This window comes from Bos grunniens, chromosome 4 (genome assembly GCF_055505025.1).
Source record: "Bos grunniens cultivar Pamir isolate PY7600 chromosome 4, Bosgru_T2T1.0, whole genome shotgun sequence".
NCBI classification, from domain to species: domain Eukaryota; kingdom Metazoa; phylum Chordata; class Mammalia; order Artiodactyla; family Bovidae; genus Bos; species Bos grunniens.
The window spans coordinates 88,603,603-88,623,771 of record NC_141168.1 but is presented as its reverse complement, the minus strand read 5'-3'; the positions used below and the strand labels follow the sequence as shown (position 1 = coordinate 88,623,771).

Genomic DNA, 20,169 nt, shown 5'->3' with positions numbered 1-20,169 from the left:
TTTAGTTTATGTTTTCCAATTTCCTCATCTTTTTGTTGTTGCTGTTCTTTCTCAAGCCTTTATCAAGTGTAGTAGAAAATCTTTGTATACATATCCATATAAATAATATGTACAATATAATATGTATATTTTAGAAAATTTGTGAATTTTTACCTATCTAAAAAGTTTGACATTTTTATTCCACTTGTTTGACTTAGTATGAATAGAATGCTATATTTCTAATACATATTCACTAAAAACTTTGATATAGTTCCGTGTATTTTGGCATCTATGGCATCCCACTCCAGTACTCTTGCCTGGAAAATCCCATGGGCAGAGGAGCCTGGTGGGCTGCAGTGCATGGGGTCACTGAGGGTCGGACACGACTGAGCGACTTCACTTCCACTTTTCACTTTCATGCATTGGAGAAGGAAATGGCAACCCACTCCAGTGTTCTTGCCTGGAGAATCCCAGGGATGGGGAGCCTGGTGGGCTGCCATCTCTGGGGTCGCACAGTTGGACACGACTGAAGTGACGCAGCAGCAGCAGCAGCAGCATTACTGCTTAAAGTCTAGAAAATTTATTTCCTTAGTGATTTTTAAAAAACTGAATGAAGCTTGAAACTTCTAATACAATTCTGAGAATGTGAAGAAACACTATGTTGTAAAAAAAAAAAAAAAACACCAGGAAATCAACATGTGATACAGTATTATTAACTAAAGTACAGATTTTGTTCAAATTTCACACATACACACATACAGATACACACACACACACACACACACACAGAGCCCAAAAAACCTATAACCACTTTCCAGCAAGTTACTTAAACTTTCCTCCCCTGTGAAAAGTAAGTAATAACATCTGTATTTCAGGAACGTTCTAAGGATCAAATATAAATAAAGCACTGGCACATCACTGATGATCAATAACCATAGCTCTAACTATCACTAACAAAATATTTTCAGGTGGACAATCTGCATTTCATTCAACTGAACAAAATGCATTTCAGGATCTGTGGAGAGCGGGGTAAGGGATTAGGATGGAATTGGGAGAGAAGTTTCACTAGCTTCTAATACCCTCCAGTTACAATACTTCGATCTTTATTTGTTCTTCGCTGATTAACTTTCTGATTTAGTAGCCTTATCTACTGCCACTGCCTCCAATTATTCCAACACCAGTTTATTCCTTAACCCCCTTTACAATATATATTTGGTTCTCATCATATACTCTCCATGACCTCAAAAATGACAATTCTACTAGTTCTGTCTCAGTACTCATTCTTTCTCTTTAACCTTGCAACAAGGATCTTCCTTTCTGAAACCCTACTAAGAAGACTTCACTGACTTCAATATTCTACTTCTATCATCCATGTAACCCATTCTTCTGATTTTCTGTACTCCTCTAATAGTCTATTTGATTTGCATATTTCTACCTTTCATACTTAATGGATGTGTCTCCTCTCACCTGTTTCTATAATACTTCCACCTTCCACCCCACTCCTTTATCCAAACTCACTCAAAGTTTCATAATTTCCCAAAAATAGTCTCTCCCTCTTCTAACCTACTAAAGTGTGCACTGTTTTGAGGACTATGTGGTCACTCCGTCCACCACAATAATATCTATGGATTAACAAAGCAACAGGAACTTTGACATTTAGATCAAAAGAGTATATAAATGCCAGGTCAGACTAGCAGATTTTCCTGCCTCTCATTAGTGAAAGGTAGTGACTATAGTCTGTATGTTGATTATAACCAATAATGAATTAATTAAACATTAATTACATCTAAATGGGAAAAAAACAGAGGAGCTCAAAAAGATAGAATTTACAACTGCTTGCCCAAATTAAGCATTTTTAAGGCTTACATTATTCTCTTAAATTTTCAAGCCTCTAAGTTCCTTTATAGAAGAGTAATGTATATCTTCTTTTGATTGTACAGCTTAAGAAAACTCATATATACTGTTTTCCTTAGATCTAGTGCAAATAACTGAATGTTTACACATTTATATGAGAAGTCAACTAACGTTCATCTGCTACTCAAAAGACTCTTTGTTCCAGAAAGCACACACCAAACAAGTATCATTTAACATTTACTACTAAAAGGCTACCCTGATGAAAGCTTCAATAATGACAAATATTTAAACTCGAATGGTAAAGTACTAAAGCTCCTTGATGTGTTATTTAGGAATGCAAACTGATCTTGAACATCCAACACATTAAAATGTGAATTACATAAAGTACATCAAATAAATACCATCCCATTCCCATTCCAGTATCTTTTATCATAACCATACTGGACTGTTTGTTGAAACAGCAGAAGATACGATATCAACATAGAACAGACCAGTCATAATTATCATAGGGTTACCAAAAACTGAAACTAACTGGGCAAAGAGGAAAACAGTTAGTAAAACACTTAAATAAAATAATTAAGCCAACTTCTCAATAATAAAGAATAAAGAAAGAGTCTTAATTAGGAAAACAATTAGGATATTGATTAAAAATCATGAGTTATGGCATCAGAGAGGAATTGAGTTTAAACTCTACCTCTACTTGTTGCTTTTGAACAAGTATCTTAATCTCTTTCATCTCAGTTTATCTGAAAAATAAGGATAACTAATACTTATCTTGCAAAGTTGTACACAGATAAATGAAATTAATTATGCAAAGTACTTAGAAAGTGGACTTCCCTGGTGGCTCAGACGGTAAAGCATCTGCCTACAATGCAGGAGACCTGGGTTCAATCCCTAGGTCAGGAAGATCTCCTGGAGAAGGAAATGGCAACCCACTCCAGTATTCTTGCCTGTAAAATCCCATGAACGGAGGAGCCTGGTAGGCTACAGTCCATGGACACGACAGCGACTTCACTCACTCACTTAGAAAGTAGCAGATGTTAAAATATCAACAAACTGTTTTCAATCCAAAAAGACCTGGACATTTTCATATAGCTAAACTACCTCATTTGTGTGTGTGTGTATGTGTGTAGCAGAGTTTTATTAAAGTAAGAAAAGGGACAGAGCAAGCTTCTGACACAGACATCAGAAGGGGGACGGAGAACGCCTCCCTTGCTAGTGTTAGCAAGGAAGTTATACTACTTCAGACCTTTAAGGAAGACAGTGCCAGAACTTATAAGTTCTCTCCCCATTCTCTCTATTTCACAAAGCTAGCATATTCAGAAACCAAAACCTGAGAAAGATAATACAAAAGGAACACTAGAGATCTTACAGAGCAATCAAATCTAGCTTTAAAGAAGTATGCTATTACCAAGTTGTTTTTATTCCAAAGAGACAAAATTGGTGAAATCTATTAGGAAAGCTTTTAATATGATTCATCAAACAATAGGCAAAGAAGAAAAGCCATATAATCATATAATATATTATGAAATTTATGTGATCCAATTTAAACTTAATTCTAAAAAAAGGGGAATAGAAGACTACTTCCTTAACATACCAAAAAAAAAAAAAAAACCTGTCAAAAAGAATACACAACTATGAAAACCCTAAAGGCATTCATTCAAATAAGAAATGAGCCAAAGATGCTCACTATTCATTAATATAATTTAACAATCTTCTAGACACTGTAATCAGTGTAATTTTTTTTTAAAAAAAGAAAAGGTTAAATATTGGCAAGAAAACTCATTCACAAATTCTATAACTGCCTTATTATAAAATCCAATAGAAACTATTACAATTAAGCATTTCATAAAAAATAAATTTAAAAAATAGAATTTCATAAGATGATCAATTAGAAAATAGTACAACAAATCACCAACTTTTCTATGTTCCATCAGGAAGATGTAACCCTCTTTAAAATACAATGAAAAAGTATTTCACTCACAATAGCAACAAGAGGTTTTAAAATACCAAAAGTCAACTTTAAAAATAGGCAGAACCACATGAAGAAAACTACAAAACACTGAGTCATAAAAGATGACTTGAAGAAAAAAAAAAAAAAAGATGACTTGAAGAAATGATGAAAATATTGTAAAGTATTTCATATCTATCTCTAAAATAGATCATAAGGTATCATAGCTATCTCTAAAAAATTAGTTTATATTTTCAATTAAATTCTTTCTTAACAAATTGGATTAAAGGTAATCTGAAAAAAAATGAGAAATTATGAAAATGTTTTGAAAAAGATAACAGGAATTCACACAACCACATAGTAAGATACATTAAAAAGTTACAATAATTAGAACTGTTTGGAATTATTGGAGCAAAAAATATAGCAAAATGAAGCAGAACAGAAAATCTCTGGGGAAAGACAATTATTCAGTAAATAGTATAAAATAATTGACTTGCCACTCTACCTTAAAATACATTTCAAATAGATTAAAGATAAATTTTTTTTTTAATTCTGAAAGTAATATAAGGAAAAAGAAGTAATTACTTATAGAATATGCAAACACAAGAAAGTCTAAGCAGGTAGATAACATAAAAGAAAAATTTGATAGATTTAGCTACACTAAATATAAAAATCTGTTTAAAAATAAAAAATTCAAGCCAAAAACAAAATTAGGATGCAAATGACAAAGTGGAGAAATTATCTGCATTGCAATTTGACCAATACATAATAGTTTTATACACAAAGAGGTTTTATAACGCAGTATTTTAAAATCCAATAGCATAATAAACAAAGGACATTAATAGATAATTCACAAAAAAACACAAATATTTAAAGTCACTAGTAACAAATGAAATAAAGAAATTTATAGACTTTTCATATCAAAATAGCAGTTTTTTAATATGGAAAGATTGCTGGCATTCTCAAGCACAATTAATAAAAATGACTATCATAACTTTCTGGAAAGCAATCTATTAATATCTATCAAAAATAATTATGTGTATCTTTTAACTTTAGAATTTCTCTTAATAAAAGATATAAGCAATGATTAATCCATCAAATTATTGGAAAGAGGTTAAATTTTTAACAATTGAAATATTGGTTAAATAAGCAATGGAAAATCCAAATGCTAGACTATTAGCCACACATTTAAAATGACGGTATGCTGTAAAAGAATAATGCTTTATTGACTCAGGTAAGCATTCATTCAATTGTGTAAAAATAACCTAGAAACAAAACAGTGTCAACAACAAACAAAAGAGTAGGTACAATATGCTGGGGGCAGGGGGAGGGGTGGAGGGGGGCAGTTGGTGAAAAAAAAAAAAGAGTAAATTCCATTAAAAAGGACCTATGGGATATTCACCAGTGTTAAAAATGATTATCAACAGGTGCACACACACTCACTCATTCATGTCCGACTCTTTACAGCTCCACAGACTGTAGCCCGCCAGGCTCCTCTGTCCATAGAATTTTCCAAGCAAGAATACAGGAGTGGGTTGCCATTTCCTACTCCAGGGGATCTTCCCAACCCAGGGATCGAACCACCGTCTCTTGCATCTCTTGCATTGCATGTGGATTTTTTTACCACTGTGCCATTTGGGAAGCCCATCAATGGATGAAGGCATTATTTATATCATTTAGGCTTTCCTGAATTTTCCAAACTGCCTACAATTATTACATATTGGATTAGTAATTAAGAAAATACAGAATGTTTACAATATTGCTTTGACTTTAGTAACAACAGTATCCAAAATCATGTTAACACTGATAGTTCTACTCTTTTAGGCTGCACCAAAACTAGGGAGGCCTACCCTCTCTATATCTGATCATATTTTTACACTTTAATCATAATGAAAGATTTTGTAGGCAAAAAGCAGAAGTGGGCGGCAGAGGGTAAAACGGTTAGATAGAATCACCAACTCGATGGACATGAGTTTGAGCAAACTCCAGGAGATAGTGAAGGACAGGGAAGCCTGGCATGCTGCAGTCCCTGGAGTCACAAAGTGTCAAACACAACTTAGTAACTGAACAATACAATGAAAGAAATTTCAGAACTCTAGAAAACGATCAGACAAAAGTTTTCACTCCCATCTTTATTTATGATCAAGTGCAATGTCAAGTAATATTTAGATATTAACTATTTGCTTTCAGCTCCTGCCAAATGTAGTAAGAATCAAGTGATGAACAAACCCTGGACCTCAGAACCAGCAGGGCTCAGCTTTCACCTACATCTGAAACTTGAGCCTGAAATTTTTTAAAAAGGTGGAAGGGACAGTGTGGAATATAGATACCACCTTGCTCGGGATACAAAGTATGGACCTTTGACAACTTCCAATCACAACTCTTCTCTGTCTCCCTTGGTAGAGAAGAATGATTTTTTTCCTCCAATGTGTTTAAAAGGCATATATCCAAAGGGCAAGTAAGCAGGATTTCTTCTGAACAAAGATGCTTTAAACAGGAGATTTGCAAATGTTAAACGTTCTCTTTCCCCAGTACAGATATGCAGCTTAACTCCAAGGGGGTCAAAAAGATTCTAGCAGTACTTGGCTCTCAACAGTAAGCAATAGTCAAACTGTTAATTCCATCTGCTCCCCTCCAAAAAATGACAAAGCATTACATGGTAGTACCAGGGGCTAGATTTAAGGGGTTTTTCTACAGGGCATTCATTTTCATAACACTAAGATGCTAATTATTTCTGAGCACTTCTGAGAACCAATCTTGATACATGATGACAACCTGGATGCTGATAAGAAAAAAATACACTATCTTTAATATCATTTTCTTTGTTAAAGATGTTGTCTTCGCTTCTTTACTGGTCAAAGCTCTGAATTCCATCTACTATTTCCTCAGGAACGTAGTTCCAATACATATCTCATTTTTCCTAATCTCTTACTTCTCACTTTCCTTACACATATAAAAAAAAATCCAAGCATAATATCCCTTCAACTCATACCCCTCTGCAGCAGTTTCAACTATGTCTATGGAATTTCCTAAGGAACTGTGAAGTATCTATGCAACTAATCTACAGTAATAAAAAGTAGACCAGTGGTTTCAGGGATTGAGACAGAGATTACAAAGGAGCACTAGGAGACTTTTGGAGGTGATGGATATATTCATTATTTTCTATTGTGGTGATGGTTTAATGAATATAAACATGTTAAACATTCAACTGCACACTTTAAATATGTGTAGTTTATTACAAGGCAATTATATTTTCATAAAGCTATTGAAATAAATACTGAAGTCTAGGTCCTGTTTCACTCTTCAAATTGGTATAGGGGTTCCCCCTTGAAATCAGGACTCAAAAACTCCCTCAGATGATTTGAAAATGTGTAGATAAGATTGAGAACCACTGCTCTAAGGCCATCATTCTCTCGTCCTTCCTCAGTTTTCTTAAAATGCCCCATGCAAGCATGTCTACTTTTTCATCATCCACTCCTGATGCAAAGAGCTGACTCATTGGAAAAGACCCTGATGCTGGGAAAGACTGAGGGCCAGAGAGGGAGGCAATAGAGGATGAGATGGCTGGATGGACTCAACGGACATGAGTTGGAGTAAACTCTAAGAGATAGTGTAGGACAGGGAAGCCTGGCATGCTACAGTCCATGGGTCACAAAGAGTCGGACCAAACAACATTCTTTCTCAGTCTTCTGGAGACTAGTTTCTAAACCACTACTCAGCTAAAACTGTCCTTGTTAAAGTCACCTATGAACTCCTGACAAATTCACTGGTCCTGGAGTCATCTTCTTACTTGACACCTCTTTAAAGCCTTCAAAATTGTTGACCCATTCCTCCTCTATTTGAAAACTCCACCCTTGGCATCCTTCTTGAAGTTCCTCCTATCTTTCTAACTGCTGCTGCTGCTGCTAAGTCGCTTCAGTCTTTTCCGACTCTGTGTGACCCCAAAGACAGCAGCCCACCAGGCTCCCCTGTCCCTGGGATTCTCCAGGCAAGAACACTGGAGTGGGTTGCCATTTCCTCCTCCAATGCATGAAAGTGAAAAGTGAAAGTGAAGTCGCTCAGTCGTGTCCGACTCCTAGCGACCCCATGGACTGCAGCCTACCACGCTCCTCCGTCCATGGGATTTTCCAGGCAAGAGTACTGGAGTGGGGTGCCATTGCCTTCTCCGAATCTTTCTAACTAATACTAACTAATTCTCTTTCACACTATTCTTCCACCTATCTGCCTTTTATTTGTTTATTCTCCAATTGCTGCTTTTTATTATGCTAAAGTCTTTTCCAATCTGAGTCATTTCAACATACCCAAGTCAATACAGCTTCTTCAATTCAACGCCCCATCCTCCCTCTATTCCTGATTTCCTTTACAAGTTCCACATCCTACATTCAAACACCTATCTACATCTTCATCTGAATGTCCTACAGTTTCCTCAAATTCAAAAAATCCAAAGTAGAAGGCATCATCTTCCCTCTATGTACAACTCATTTCCAATCAATGGAACCAAGTCAAACCCTCAGGATTCATGATTCTTCCTCCCTTCTTTCCTGAGGTGACAGGATCTATCAGATTCTACCTCACTCTACCAGAATGAGCACCCAAAACACAAATCCATTACGTGGTTTCTTATTCATCATTTTCAATGCAATCCCCTTAGCCAAGGATACGGCATCCTGGGTTGGGCCTCTACCACCCTCACTGTTCTCATCTTCCACCCCATCTAACCCTCACATTCAAGTCAAGACCAATGTTCCTAACTTTGGACTTGTCACCGACAATGACATCTCTAAATTGCTAGGGTTGCTCCTGCCTCCTCATTTTCTCACTTACTCTATTTTCCTGGAAAGGTATTCACTTAGCTCATGCACTTGGCAAAATTATACCATACTTTAAAGCTCTACTATGTGCCCCCAACTTTACATACATCCATGCTGAGTTAGCCATCTCCTACTCTGCTCACCCACAATGCTAGGCAAGTCTCTATTCACACTCATCACAGAGTATTATAATTGTTACTTTACTTACCTGTCTTGTATATGGCATAGTAAGTTCCTAGATGACAAGAGCTGTGACATTCATTTTGTATACCTATTCGGCCTGGGATAATGCAAATTTATGTCTGACATAATTTCGTTTATTTACAAGATGCAAACGTGATAGGGCCAAAATAGTCTTGATACTAACATCTTTTAAAGATCTCCTAATACTCATTATAAAATAAATATCAGGCAACAGGATCCTGAATAAAACAGTTGACTACAAGATATATTTAAACTCTGACTGTCAAAACACCACTGCTCTAAAAATGCAATGGAGAGCAGATTTCATAAAACAGGAATACAACAAAAAAACGAAGCACAGCAGGGATAACACACTGACTTAACCAATGCTTCATCTGAGGTCCATATCCAGATACTGTTAATTCTGGTAACTAAGAGGGCTTAAAACCCTTTGTTGTTATAACTATAGTAAATCAAGAAAGGATAAATACTCCAAATCCAGAATTTATTTTCTAAAACAAACTAATACAATTATGTAAAGTTTAAAAATAAAATAAAATTAGGAAAAAAAAAAAAAAACAGGCAATGATTTTCTCCCTTGCCACTTTGTTGAAATGAATTATTAGAACAGCCGACTTTGAAGCTACTATGGGCCAGCCAAGCATATCCTAAAGATTTTTTTTCTTTCTTTCTTGCCTGCACTTCAAAAATACGGTGCTCTGGGACTTAAAATGTGTTAACCTAAAGAAAAATGCTTAGAAATTGGGCGACGGGGCGGGGGGGCACGCAGAGTAGTGATCTATGGATGTTAGGAGAATGTTCTCATGGAAAACAAGCCTCCCAGGACTACTAATTGACTCAGGGTTACACCAATATTTATGACTTTATGCAGGTAAGGTTTTAAAAGCTGAAAATTTCAAACTGTAAAGTGATACACGAATCAAAGAGGCGGCATACCTGCTACAAAAACTACTGTGTGACCCAAAAGACAAATAATTTGCCAAAGGACAGCCTGGCCCTACAGCCGGTAGGACGGTCTCTAAAGATAAGCAGCAGCTGCCCGCTGAACAAACTCCCCCTACCTGAAAAGCGAGCGGCTGCCCGGCGTGTGACAGAGTATCGGAGAACCGATTCTGTGCAGTACGAAACCACCAGAGCAAAATTTAAAAATTTCAGAAACATCTATACTCTGAGGGAACAACGCACACATGTACACACCGAAGGGAGGATACCCAGTTCTGCCAGAGCGTGCAAACTTCGGCGGGTCTTTCAATGCAACAATTTTCGGACAAAATCCTAACGATTCTCGAGTATATTAGAAGAGTCGGACACGACTTAGCGACTAAACCACCACCACCTGGGGAGGACTAACTCATAGTAAAAATAGGGTAAGGGCTGATGAAAAGCTCACCAGTGTAAATAACAAAGGAAAGAATCGTGGCTGCTTTGTGAATCTCTCCGACTTGTGGGGGAACGGGGAAGAATGTTGCTTTCAAAGACGAGGGGGACGACACTGACCATTTTGGCCATTAGACTGGACGTGTAGTTGCAGCCTCGCTGAAGTGGGAAGGAGGAGTCGGAGGGGTGGGAGGGGTAGGAGAGGTCGGACCTGAGCATCAGCCGCTGCAGGGGGTGGGGTGTCTCACCCCAGGCAACCCAGCTGAAGGGCGGCTGGTCCGCGCGAGGCGGCTGCACCCAGGTCACGCCCGGAGGTCGGAAGGCTCCTCGCCGGGGAAGGAGAAAGACCCGAGTCCTCGCGCACAAAGCTGCCGCCGCCCAGGCAGCAGGCGGGCTGCGCCCAACTTCGGGGCGAGAAGCCGCCGGCCGCAGCCTACCACCGAGTTCCTCCCCTCAGACCCTTGGACTCCTGGGCGTCCAGCACAGTCTAGCGCTCATCCGCGGCGCCTCGCGCTGGAGCCGTTACCCCCAACGAAGCCGCCGCCCCGGGGACAAAGTCCCGGTCCCCTCCCCGCCGTCGCCTCGCCCCGGCTCCTCCCTGACAAAAAAAGTTATGGGTCACCGGCCGCCCTGGGGGCCCGGCGCGGTTCTCTCCACAGGACTTACCAGAGCGGCTCTCCAAGCTCGACCTCCAGAACCCCGACTTGTTTGGCTGGCAACGACAGCGACGGCTGCTGCTCCGAATAAGCAGCACCACCTGCCCCCGCCTTCTTCCTAGCAGAACGGGTCCTGGCGAGCCATCTTCCCCCTCCGCTCACTGACTGACAACCCAGTCCCGAGCGCCGCCACAGCCGCCAGCTACTCTGACGGGCAAGACCAGGGACCCGTCCCCAGGCAGCCAACCACCACCGCCCCACGCCAGCTCGGCGTATCGCCGCTCGCTGGGGCGGGATCAGAGCAACTTCTGCACCAATGAAGATCTTCTTTTGCTAGGCCCGGGGCGGGGCCATGAGGTGGGAGGGAGGGAGACTTGGTGGGCGTGGTCTGAGCGATAAGACGTGGTCGGCGTCCCCAAGGAGAGATGATTGACTGTTAAGATTGAAGCTGCATCTAGGCGATAGTGATCAGAGAAGGTCTACTGGACTCAGCCTTTAGTATTTACAGCTCTTCCAGAAGAAAATAAGCCTTTCGGAATGATGTTCACCATAATCGCAGAAGAGAAACTAACTGATATTTTAATTTATTTCTTGGTCAGGAGGATTTACTTCACAGTAATTTGAGTCACCAGAATTTCTCAAAACCTTATCAAATCCTGAAGTGGGGGATGGGGGGGGAGGGAAATGGTAATAAAATACGGTTTTTGCAAAATGGTAATAAAAACTCTTTTCCTCTTACATCATTGCTTTTGGCCTTAGTCTGGAAAAAAGTCAAACACAATTCCACAGTATCCGTTCCATGAGCTGCTTTTTTTTTTTCCCCTTCATCTTCCCTCCCTTCTCTTCTCCTAAATACTAAATATTTTGTATAACGACTGGAACCTAAGCACATCCCAACTGTTTCCTACATATAGTTACTCTGTTTTTTACCTTGTCAGCTTATCCTACCACATCCCTCTCAAGTCTCATCAGAATTAATTAGAAAGAAAATGAACTTTCAACCTGAAAGATGGGAAGCCACTCTAGTTTTTAAGAAAGAAGAACTTCTAAAGCACCAAGATCTTTTCAAACATGGCAAATACATAAATCACAAGCCCACAGTAAGAAAACATATTACTTAATATTGAAAGAGCATCAAGCAAACAACTTCATTAGGGTATATCTATAGAACAATCAGGATTCACCATCCAAGAGAATAGACAGATTTATAAGCAAATAATAAAATATGGTGATAAGGGCAACAGAGCCAGGTTCAATGAGCCAAGGGAACGCAGGAAAAATTATTGTGTTTAGGAAAGTCAGGGAACTTCACAAACAAAGTAAGATTTGAGTTGGATCTTAAAAAGGTGAATAGGGAATTTCCCTGGTCGTCCAGTGGCTGAGACTCCAAGCTGCCAATGCAGGGGGCCTGGGTTCAATGCTTGGTAAGGGAATTAAATCCCACATGCTGCAACTAAAGACCTGGTGCAACCAAATAAATATTAAAAAAAAAAAAAAGTAAATAGGAGTTTGCCAGAGAAGAAAATTAAAAGGCGTTTCAGGAAGCAGGAACAGCAAGTTCAAAGACGCAGAGCTGTGAAAGGGCTCTGAGTGGCTGGGGGAACACTGAGAAAGTTGGTAAGCTTGAAAGGTAAAGTAGCAGCCAAAAATTAAGCTAGAACAAAACATTATAGAGATTATAAAGGCCATACAAGCTACACTAAGGTATGTAGATGAGCATTGTCCAACAGAGACTTCTGTAATGGTGAAAATGTTCTATATTTGTGTTGTCCAATAGGATAATCACAAGTGGCTATCCAGCACTTGAAATATGGCACAGCGTGCATGCTAAGTCACTTAAGTTGTATCCAACTCTTCATGACCCCATGAACCATAGCACACCAGGCTCCTCTATCCAAGGGATTCTCCAGGCAAGAGTACTGGAGTGGATTGCCATGCCCTTCTCCAGAAGATCTTCCCGACCCAGGGATCAAACTATCTCTTATCTCCTGCATTGGTAGGCAGGTTCTTTACCACTAGCATCACCTGGGCACAGAAGAAAAACTCAATTTTTTATCTGAATTTAGTAACTACCATATTGAACAGCTCAGGCTTAGACTTTATTCTATAGGCAATCATGAACCAATAGAAGCTTATAATCATGTGAACAATACAATCGGTTTTCTTTTAGAGGGTGAGAATCTTAAAGACAGTGCCTGTCTCTCCTTTGACAGGAATCTTGTCACTAGATTCCTTGTCACTTCCCCCTCCACTAGACCAGGGTACTAGTGGAGGATTGGCAGTATAATTTAGGTCGGCTGGGCTAGAGTCAGGGGAAGTGTTGGCTGAAGGAAGAAGGGTAAGAAGATCTGGAGAGTGTGTCGTACTCTAACATTCTCACAGAAGGCAAGCAGTCAGATCCCAGGAACTTGAATTCTGCCATCAAGTCCTGATAGCATAGGGAGTAGGAGACTGAAGGGTCAGAGAGGGAAAGAAAGCCAAAGCCTCAGCTGGATCAAAAAATAGAGAGAGAGCAAGGGTGAGCAGAGGAGTACACGCACAATCAGTTTTACTGGCAATCAGCCTTGTGGGACACTGGATATGTTGGCCTGATTTAAAGAGCCAGAGAGTCTGTTGGCAAGAAGGCCCAGTAGGAGCAGAGCAAGACTCCAGCAGAGACAAAGTGCCAAACCACACCTTCGGATGTGGGAAATGGAGGCGAATACTTACTGACTTCCTGCACTGTACACAGAACCGACTTGTCAAGCATACAAAGGAATGCCAGAAGCACATAGTATAGGGCCTTGGGTAACAAAGAGGGGACAAGTAAAGCAAAGTTTCATTTGTCACAACAATAGGAGAGATGGCACAGAGCAGTACATGACTGATTCATTGTTCAGCGCTGGGCAGTAACTGCTGTGTGACTTCAGATTAGGGAGCAAGCCTTCCAGTTGAGAGTGGTTGGAGAAGCCAAAGCGTCACAGGGGGAGGTAAAAACTGAGCCACGTCTTGAAAAATGGGCAGAAATTTGAATTCGGAAAGTGTGAGAAAGAAACTCTCGGAATTCCTGGAAAAGAGACAGAAGAACGGAAATACAAGCAGCTTACAGAAGACATGGGAAGCCTTTGAACTGGCCAGAGCCTGGCAAGCTAGGTTGGAGGAAGACAATAGAGGGCCTTGAAAGCCAACTCCAATGTTAGATTCTGTCAGTTTGCCTAGTAGCTTCCTGTCTGTTCCTTAGAGTTGCTTGGGACGACTTTCAAAAATAGAAATGCCCACATCAAATAAATCAGAAAACTGGGGTACAGGGCCTGGATATAGCGTTTATTTTAAAAGCTTTGCAAGTGAATCTAACATACTCCCAGGGTTGTAAACAGGGGAATGACATCATAACATTTCACTAACACTAAATCAAGATCGTACATAGGATGGATTGAGTGGCAAGAAACTGAGACTGCCCATATATATTTATATATTTGTTTCCTTTCTGCAAAAAGAGAGGAAGCAATTTATTGGCTGACTTCACTTCCTGTTTTACAGTGGTAAGATGATACAGAAGGCAATTTTAGTCACCTTCCCTCTAAGTCAGAGTAAAACCAAAACTCAAGTTTATGTTTGCGGTCCACTCTCCTGTCACAATTTGTGCATACAAAAACAATTTCCAACAGTAATACTCTGCAATTAACAGTTACACATAACCATTTATATTTTAGCAGCAAAGCACTAGGAAAATGCCCAAGAACATTCTGTTTCAAAAGGGAAATGCTTTTAACCTCTTTATGAAAGTCAGCATATTCCAAACCTAAACTACCCATCTTTGCTAGTCTCTAGTATCCACAGGCATAATTCTACACTATTAAAATGTTTTTACCTTCTTGCAAATAACTATATTAAATGCCAGTTGAACATTACAAAGCCAGTTGAACATTATATATTTTATGCTATTAAATTTCAGAAACTTGAAGAAAAATTTAGCTCAAATACATTTCTATTAAAGTTAACTGTAAAACATCTGGGTAATATGACAATTTTCTTCCAGGTTTTTGAGTTAGAGTTGACATATAGCATTGTGTAAGTTTAAGGTATGTGGCAGGATAATTTGATATACACAGACTGTGAAATGATTACCACAATAAGATGAGTTAACACTTCTACTACTTCATATAGTTAACTTTTTTTTCTTTTTGGCTGCTGTTATGAGAACATCTAGAATCTACCCTCTTACCAACTTCCAAGTATACAATACAGTACTGTTAACTGTAGTCAGCATGCTGTAAATTATATCCCAGAACTTATTCATCTCATAACTAGGAATTTGTACCCTTTGACCAGTAGTATCTCCCCATTTCCCCCAGTCTCTAGCCCTTGGTAACCACCAATCTATTCTTTGTTTCTATGTACCATGACTATTTTAAGTGAAAGTGCCAAAGAATTTTACCTTGAAAAAAATATGAAGAACATGTTACATTAGTGGCAAGTATGTTAAAACATTTTTTTTTTTTAATTTAAAACAAAAAGAATGTGCTGAGAGCTCATTCTGTCTTTACTGTGCCATGCCAGATTCCCTTTCTAAGAGTGCCTCCAGCAGGGGCACAGGCATGATCTATGCCACACAACCCCCTTCTTAGAACCTTGCTGGTCAAGGGAAGCCAGACCTAATGATGTGAACACTCCACCCAAACAGGGGCGGCGGTGACTACCTAAGCCCATCCTCTTTCAAGACTATGAACTGGAAATGGGAAGAGAAAATCAATCATGTGGTGGGTGCAGAAGCTAGGTGTAGAAAGAAGGCTTCTCAAGGTGTAGAAAGAAGCCCTGAGAGGGGCAAGCTCTGAGTAAACTGAAGCCATCAGGCAGAGAAGAGACGTACAAAGTAGGGGATGAAGTAATTGGTAACAAAGGAGCAGTAGAAATAGAGACCAAGTAGAACACGTCATCATAATAAAGATGGGGACCAGTGAAATCCTGCTACTGAGGGAACAATGAAATAACCCATTTTCCACTGCTGCCCTGAATCACTCCAGTTTCCAGTGTTTGTGTTCAACATCTGTAAGAACCAACTGCAGCCGTTTCCAGAGTCCTACAAGGTCCCCCTATGCATCACCTAGGATATTCTAAGTAAATTGTGGGACCTGCCATGCTTGTATAAACCAATAAGCAGACTTCCAGAATCATGGATCAAGTGAAAGAAGCTGGATAAACTGCATTTTGCAAAGAGAATTTTATCCTCCAAGGTTGGTTCCAGGTTTTTCTAGGACTAACATCCTAGAAAGAAAACAATATTCTCTATATCTTAAAAAAAAATCATAAGCTAAAATTTCAATACCTTTGTAACAGATATTTTAAGGGGAAAAATCTTTTTTTCTCTTATCTTTTAGCAGTAGAGCCAATCTTGTTCATATTTCTAAAAAGTCATATATATAGGGGTGGAAAGCCTAATTACTAACTACTACCCTCATGATTAGAAATAAAAAATATCCACATATATCTTCTAAGACATTTTATTAACCAGTGTTTTCTAGAAGAATTATTGTTGAGGGGGTCTTGTTTTTCAGGTTTTATAAATCATGTTTCTGAAAAATATTTTATGACATGGGAAAAAGATGGGTACAAAACTCCAATATGACATAGTCACAATGGTGCAAATGTTCATGTCTGGGAGATGTGTCAGTGATATGTAAGCACGGAGAAATTATGACTGAATTTTATTTTCTTCTTCACGTATGTTTTTAATTTACCAAATGTTCTATAATAAATAAGTGTTAGTTTTGCAACCAAAAAAAAAAATGAACATTATTTTTATGGTGAAGAGACAGCAGACTGTACATCATTTATTGTTAATTCTGCCCAAGCAAACCTCAGTTAAACACTCTTTCTTTTACTCTTAGCCAATGAATTATTCAAAATTCTTTAAAGTGTGCTCATAAATCCCACAGAGAAGCTCTTGTTACTGCTGACAAGCAAAAGACCCCATCAGTGCTTATTTAATAGAAACGCATAAACTTGTATGCAGATTTTCTTTTCCAAATGAGGTCCCAGAAAACACAGAAAATATATATAAACAACTGTGACAAACAAAGCTCCCAGAGGAAGTGGAAAGGTGTTGTGCCATCTTTGGGTGCCCCACAGTAGTAAAGAGGAACTTCAGAACACAGAATAAAGGAGAACCTGAAAAGACAGGAGTTTTCATCCTCTGTCTCCATTTGGTTGATAAATCTTTTTCAGGTTTTCACATGTCCATACACCAACTGGAAACCTGATTTCTCTGCTTTTCAGCCTACTCACTGCATTCATCAGATGTGTATTTCAGTTTTATTCAGTCTAACACTTCATTGTGTATCAATTGTTGAACAATTGAACAATTTTGTTCCCAAACTGTTTCTCATGTGTTAATCTCTCACCCAGAGAATAGAGGCATCAATAGAGCCACACGCTTCCTTGGTTCCCTTGCCCAGTGGTACCACTGAAGCAATTTAAGAAGCACAAGTACTAGCTGAAGAGTAGATGAGTCTGGGAAGTCGAAGCCCAGCTGCAAGAAGGATAACAAAGAGAGGCAGGAAGTGGTGCATCCCCAAAGAGTTTTGCCAACCCGCTCACTCTGGTCTGTAACTCTTGAGTTAAGAGAGTCCAATGTAAGAATAATACTTCTATTTTTCAACTTTGCTCTCATTTACTTAGTCACTATCACCACACCCTGATATTTATGCAAAAAAAAAAAAATTCCAGTGAGCAAATTCAGCATCATAACCAGTGTTCAGTAAGGACAAGCCCATCACCCTTTCTTCCTCTACCATCATGTTAAAGTGATTCAGTCCTCTGTCAAGCTGTTCTCTCTGGATACCCATTATGTCAGCAAAAACAAGGAACACCTTCTCTAGACTTCTCTGTTTACTCGAGGCACAGGCGTGGGACACGTGTCCAGGCCCAGCATCCTCGTGTCTTTTAAAGGGTATCGTCCCCCAAAACCTCTACCTCTACGGTTTGAATCATGATACTAATCCTTAAAGTCACTCTCAAGGATTTTTTTCAAATTTAAATTACACCAGGAAGAGAAGAAATCACATTGGTCACAAATAAATTAGCAGAGTTTGGGGTCTGGCTCTGTGGGGAGGTACGGCGGCAGGACCAGCCAGGAAAATGCCAGTGGCAGCGATGGTGGCAAGTTCCTTCAGTTTCAGAAAGTTGCTAGATCAGTGGGAGAACTAGGAGCTTGAGGCTCCGGGGGAAATTGTTATACCCCCAGTGTATGGCCAGCTTCTAAATTTATATCTGCTCCATAATAATGTGAATAATGCAGGAAACTTTTGAAAAAAGATATTACATGCTATAAAACCTGCAAATTCTGAACTTGGTCAGTAGGACAAAGAATTTGGCAGAGAGATTTCCCCAGAATCTATTTCACCATCAAAGCTCACCAGTGGTCTGAGATGGTCCAGCCAATCGTGGAAGTGCTTAGAGATGCAACCTGGAGAGGAGCCTTCTCCCTGATCTCTCAAACATATACATCTATCGTCATCACCTGCTATTTTGCAACCTTTGTTGGACTTCCAGTGGAAGAGGCTGTGAAAGGTATACTAGAGAAGGATGGTAGGCTGATTCCACCACAAGGATGGTCATGCCCACAAAGCCACTTGCAGGGGCCCTGGATATTTCCTCTAACAGGTTTATTGCTTTATCACACCCTGCCCCTGTTCCACCCATTCCCAGTGGGCAGCAGTTAGCCTGACTCACCGACTATGTGGCTTTCCTTATCATTTATCATTCTGAGTTCAAGACCCACCTTCCAAATCCTGAATACTGACAAATAGAGAAATGTAAAGTGTTTATTTTCAATTTTATCAGATGGATTAAGCACCTTAGCATTCCTAAATATTTGATAAAATACCTATATAATATACATATAATATAAACTAAATTATAATGGTTGTTGAAACAATTCTCATTTTTTAATAGTTGACAATTTTGATGGAGCCCATCAGTATTATGCAGTCAGTTTATATTTCCTACTGACTCATAAAATACTGCCTTCCTGCTTCATGTAGAACAGTGGTTATCAGTTGTTTTTTTCTGCCCCGGCGCACAGCACACTCCCATCTGTACCATAGGTTGATAGCTGCACTGACAGTTTGAGGAGGACTATCCCCAGGGGCAGTATCTGAATTGCTGAGGACCCTAATTCATCCTCTTTGGAGAATATGCTCTTTTCCTCTCACCTCCTGAGAATCACAAATATAAAATACTGAGAGCTGAGGAAGAAAAGATCATTTCCTTAGTAAAGCAATTTGTTAACTTTAGATTTTTTTTCTGAGAGTGTGACTACATCTATTGCCGGCAGCGGAGGACTTGCCATGAGAATAAGCTTAAGACATTCATGGGAAGTATTCATTTGTATTATTTCCTTTCAGAAGAAGGAAAATGTACGGGTGGAATGCATAATTTGGGAAAGAAGCTATTAAGTGATACACTTTGTACAGCTGTCCTGCAGCCTATTGATTGCTTATATTCATCCCTTGGGTCAAGTTCTGCCCTTGGGAGAGATACTGAACAAATCTTTCATTTTTGTGTGTGACAGCTCTCTGAATATTTGAAGTACAATATTTGAAATACAATATTTAATTATTGTATCTTCAGGCTTCCCTGGTGGATCAGACAGTAAAGAATCTCCCTGCAATTCAGGAAACCCGGGTTTGATCCCTGGGTCAGGAAGATCCCCTGGAGAAGGGAATGGCAACCCACTTCAGTATTCTTGCCTAGAGAATTCCATGGACAGAGAAGCCTGGTGGGCTACAGTCCATGGTGTTGCAGAGTCAGACTCGACTGAACAACTAGCACTTCACACTTCACTTCATTGTATCTTCAGGTTAAAACCACCTCACCTCCTAGTTCATTTATTCTGCACTTGTTCAATAAATATTCAATTTAATTCTTCAACTAGCCTGTCCTCCTACGAATGCATTCTAGTTTGTCATTGGTCATTGTCTCTGTTAAAGTACAAATGTCTTAATTAAACAGAAATAAAATATGTAATGGTAAAAAAAAAAAAAAAAAAAAACTTAGCAGAGATTGGGAATTTCCTGACCAAGTCCAGTGGTTAGGACTCTGCAAGAATATTGGAGTGGGTTGCCATGCCCTCCTTCAGAGGATCTTTCCAACCAAGGGATTGAACCCACGTCTCCTACATTGCAGGCAGATTCTTTACCATCTTGGACTCTGCACACTCACTGCGAATGGCCTGGGCCAATCCCTGGTTGTGGAACTAAGATTCTTTAAGCCTCAGGGGCACAACCAAAAACAAAAAAAAAATAGAGATTATTTTATCCTATCTCTAAGACAAAGCAAGGCGTTAGGAAAGACAATG

The 20,169-nt window shown here is 39.3% G+C and overlaps 1 protein-coding gene and 1 pseudogene across 14 annotated transcripts in view; one reads left to right on the top strand and one right to left on the bottom strand.

The window, feature by feature from the left end:
* The window catches only part of HYCC1 (hyccin PI4KA lipid kinase complex subunit 1), an 85,890-nt gene extending 74,849 nt beyond the window's left edge, over positions 1-11,041 (bottom strand). For all 14 annotated transcript variants that reach the window (XR_015162820.1, XM_086397393.1, XM_086397387.1 and 11 more), the window contains exon 1: positions 10,843-11,041. The gene's annotated coding sequence lies outside the window, so the exon portion shown is untranslated. The remainder of the gene's footprint in view (positions 1-10,842) is intronic.
* Positions 11,042-17,933: 6,892 nt separating this feature from the next.
* On the top strand, positions 17,934-18,612 carry LOC147374494 (COP9 signalosome complex subunit 8 pseudogene; annotated as a pseudogene).
* Positions 18,613-20,169: the final 1,557 nt, after the last annotated feature.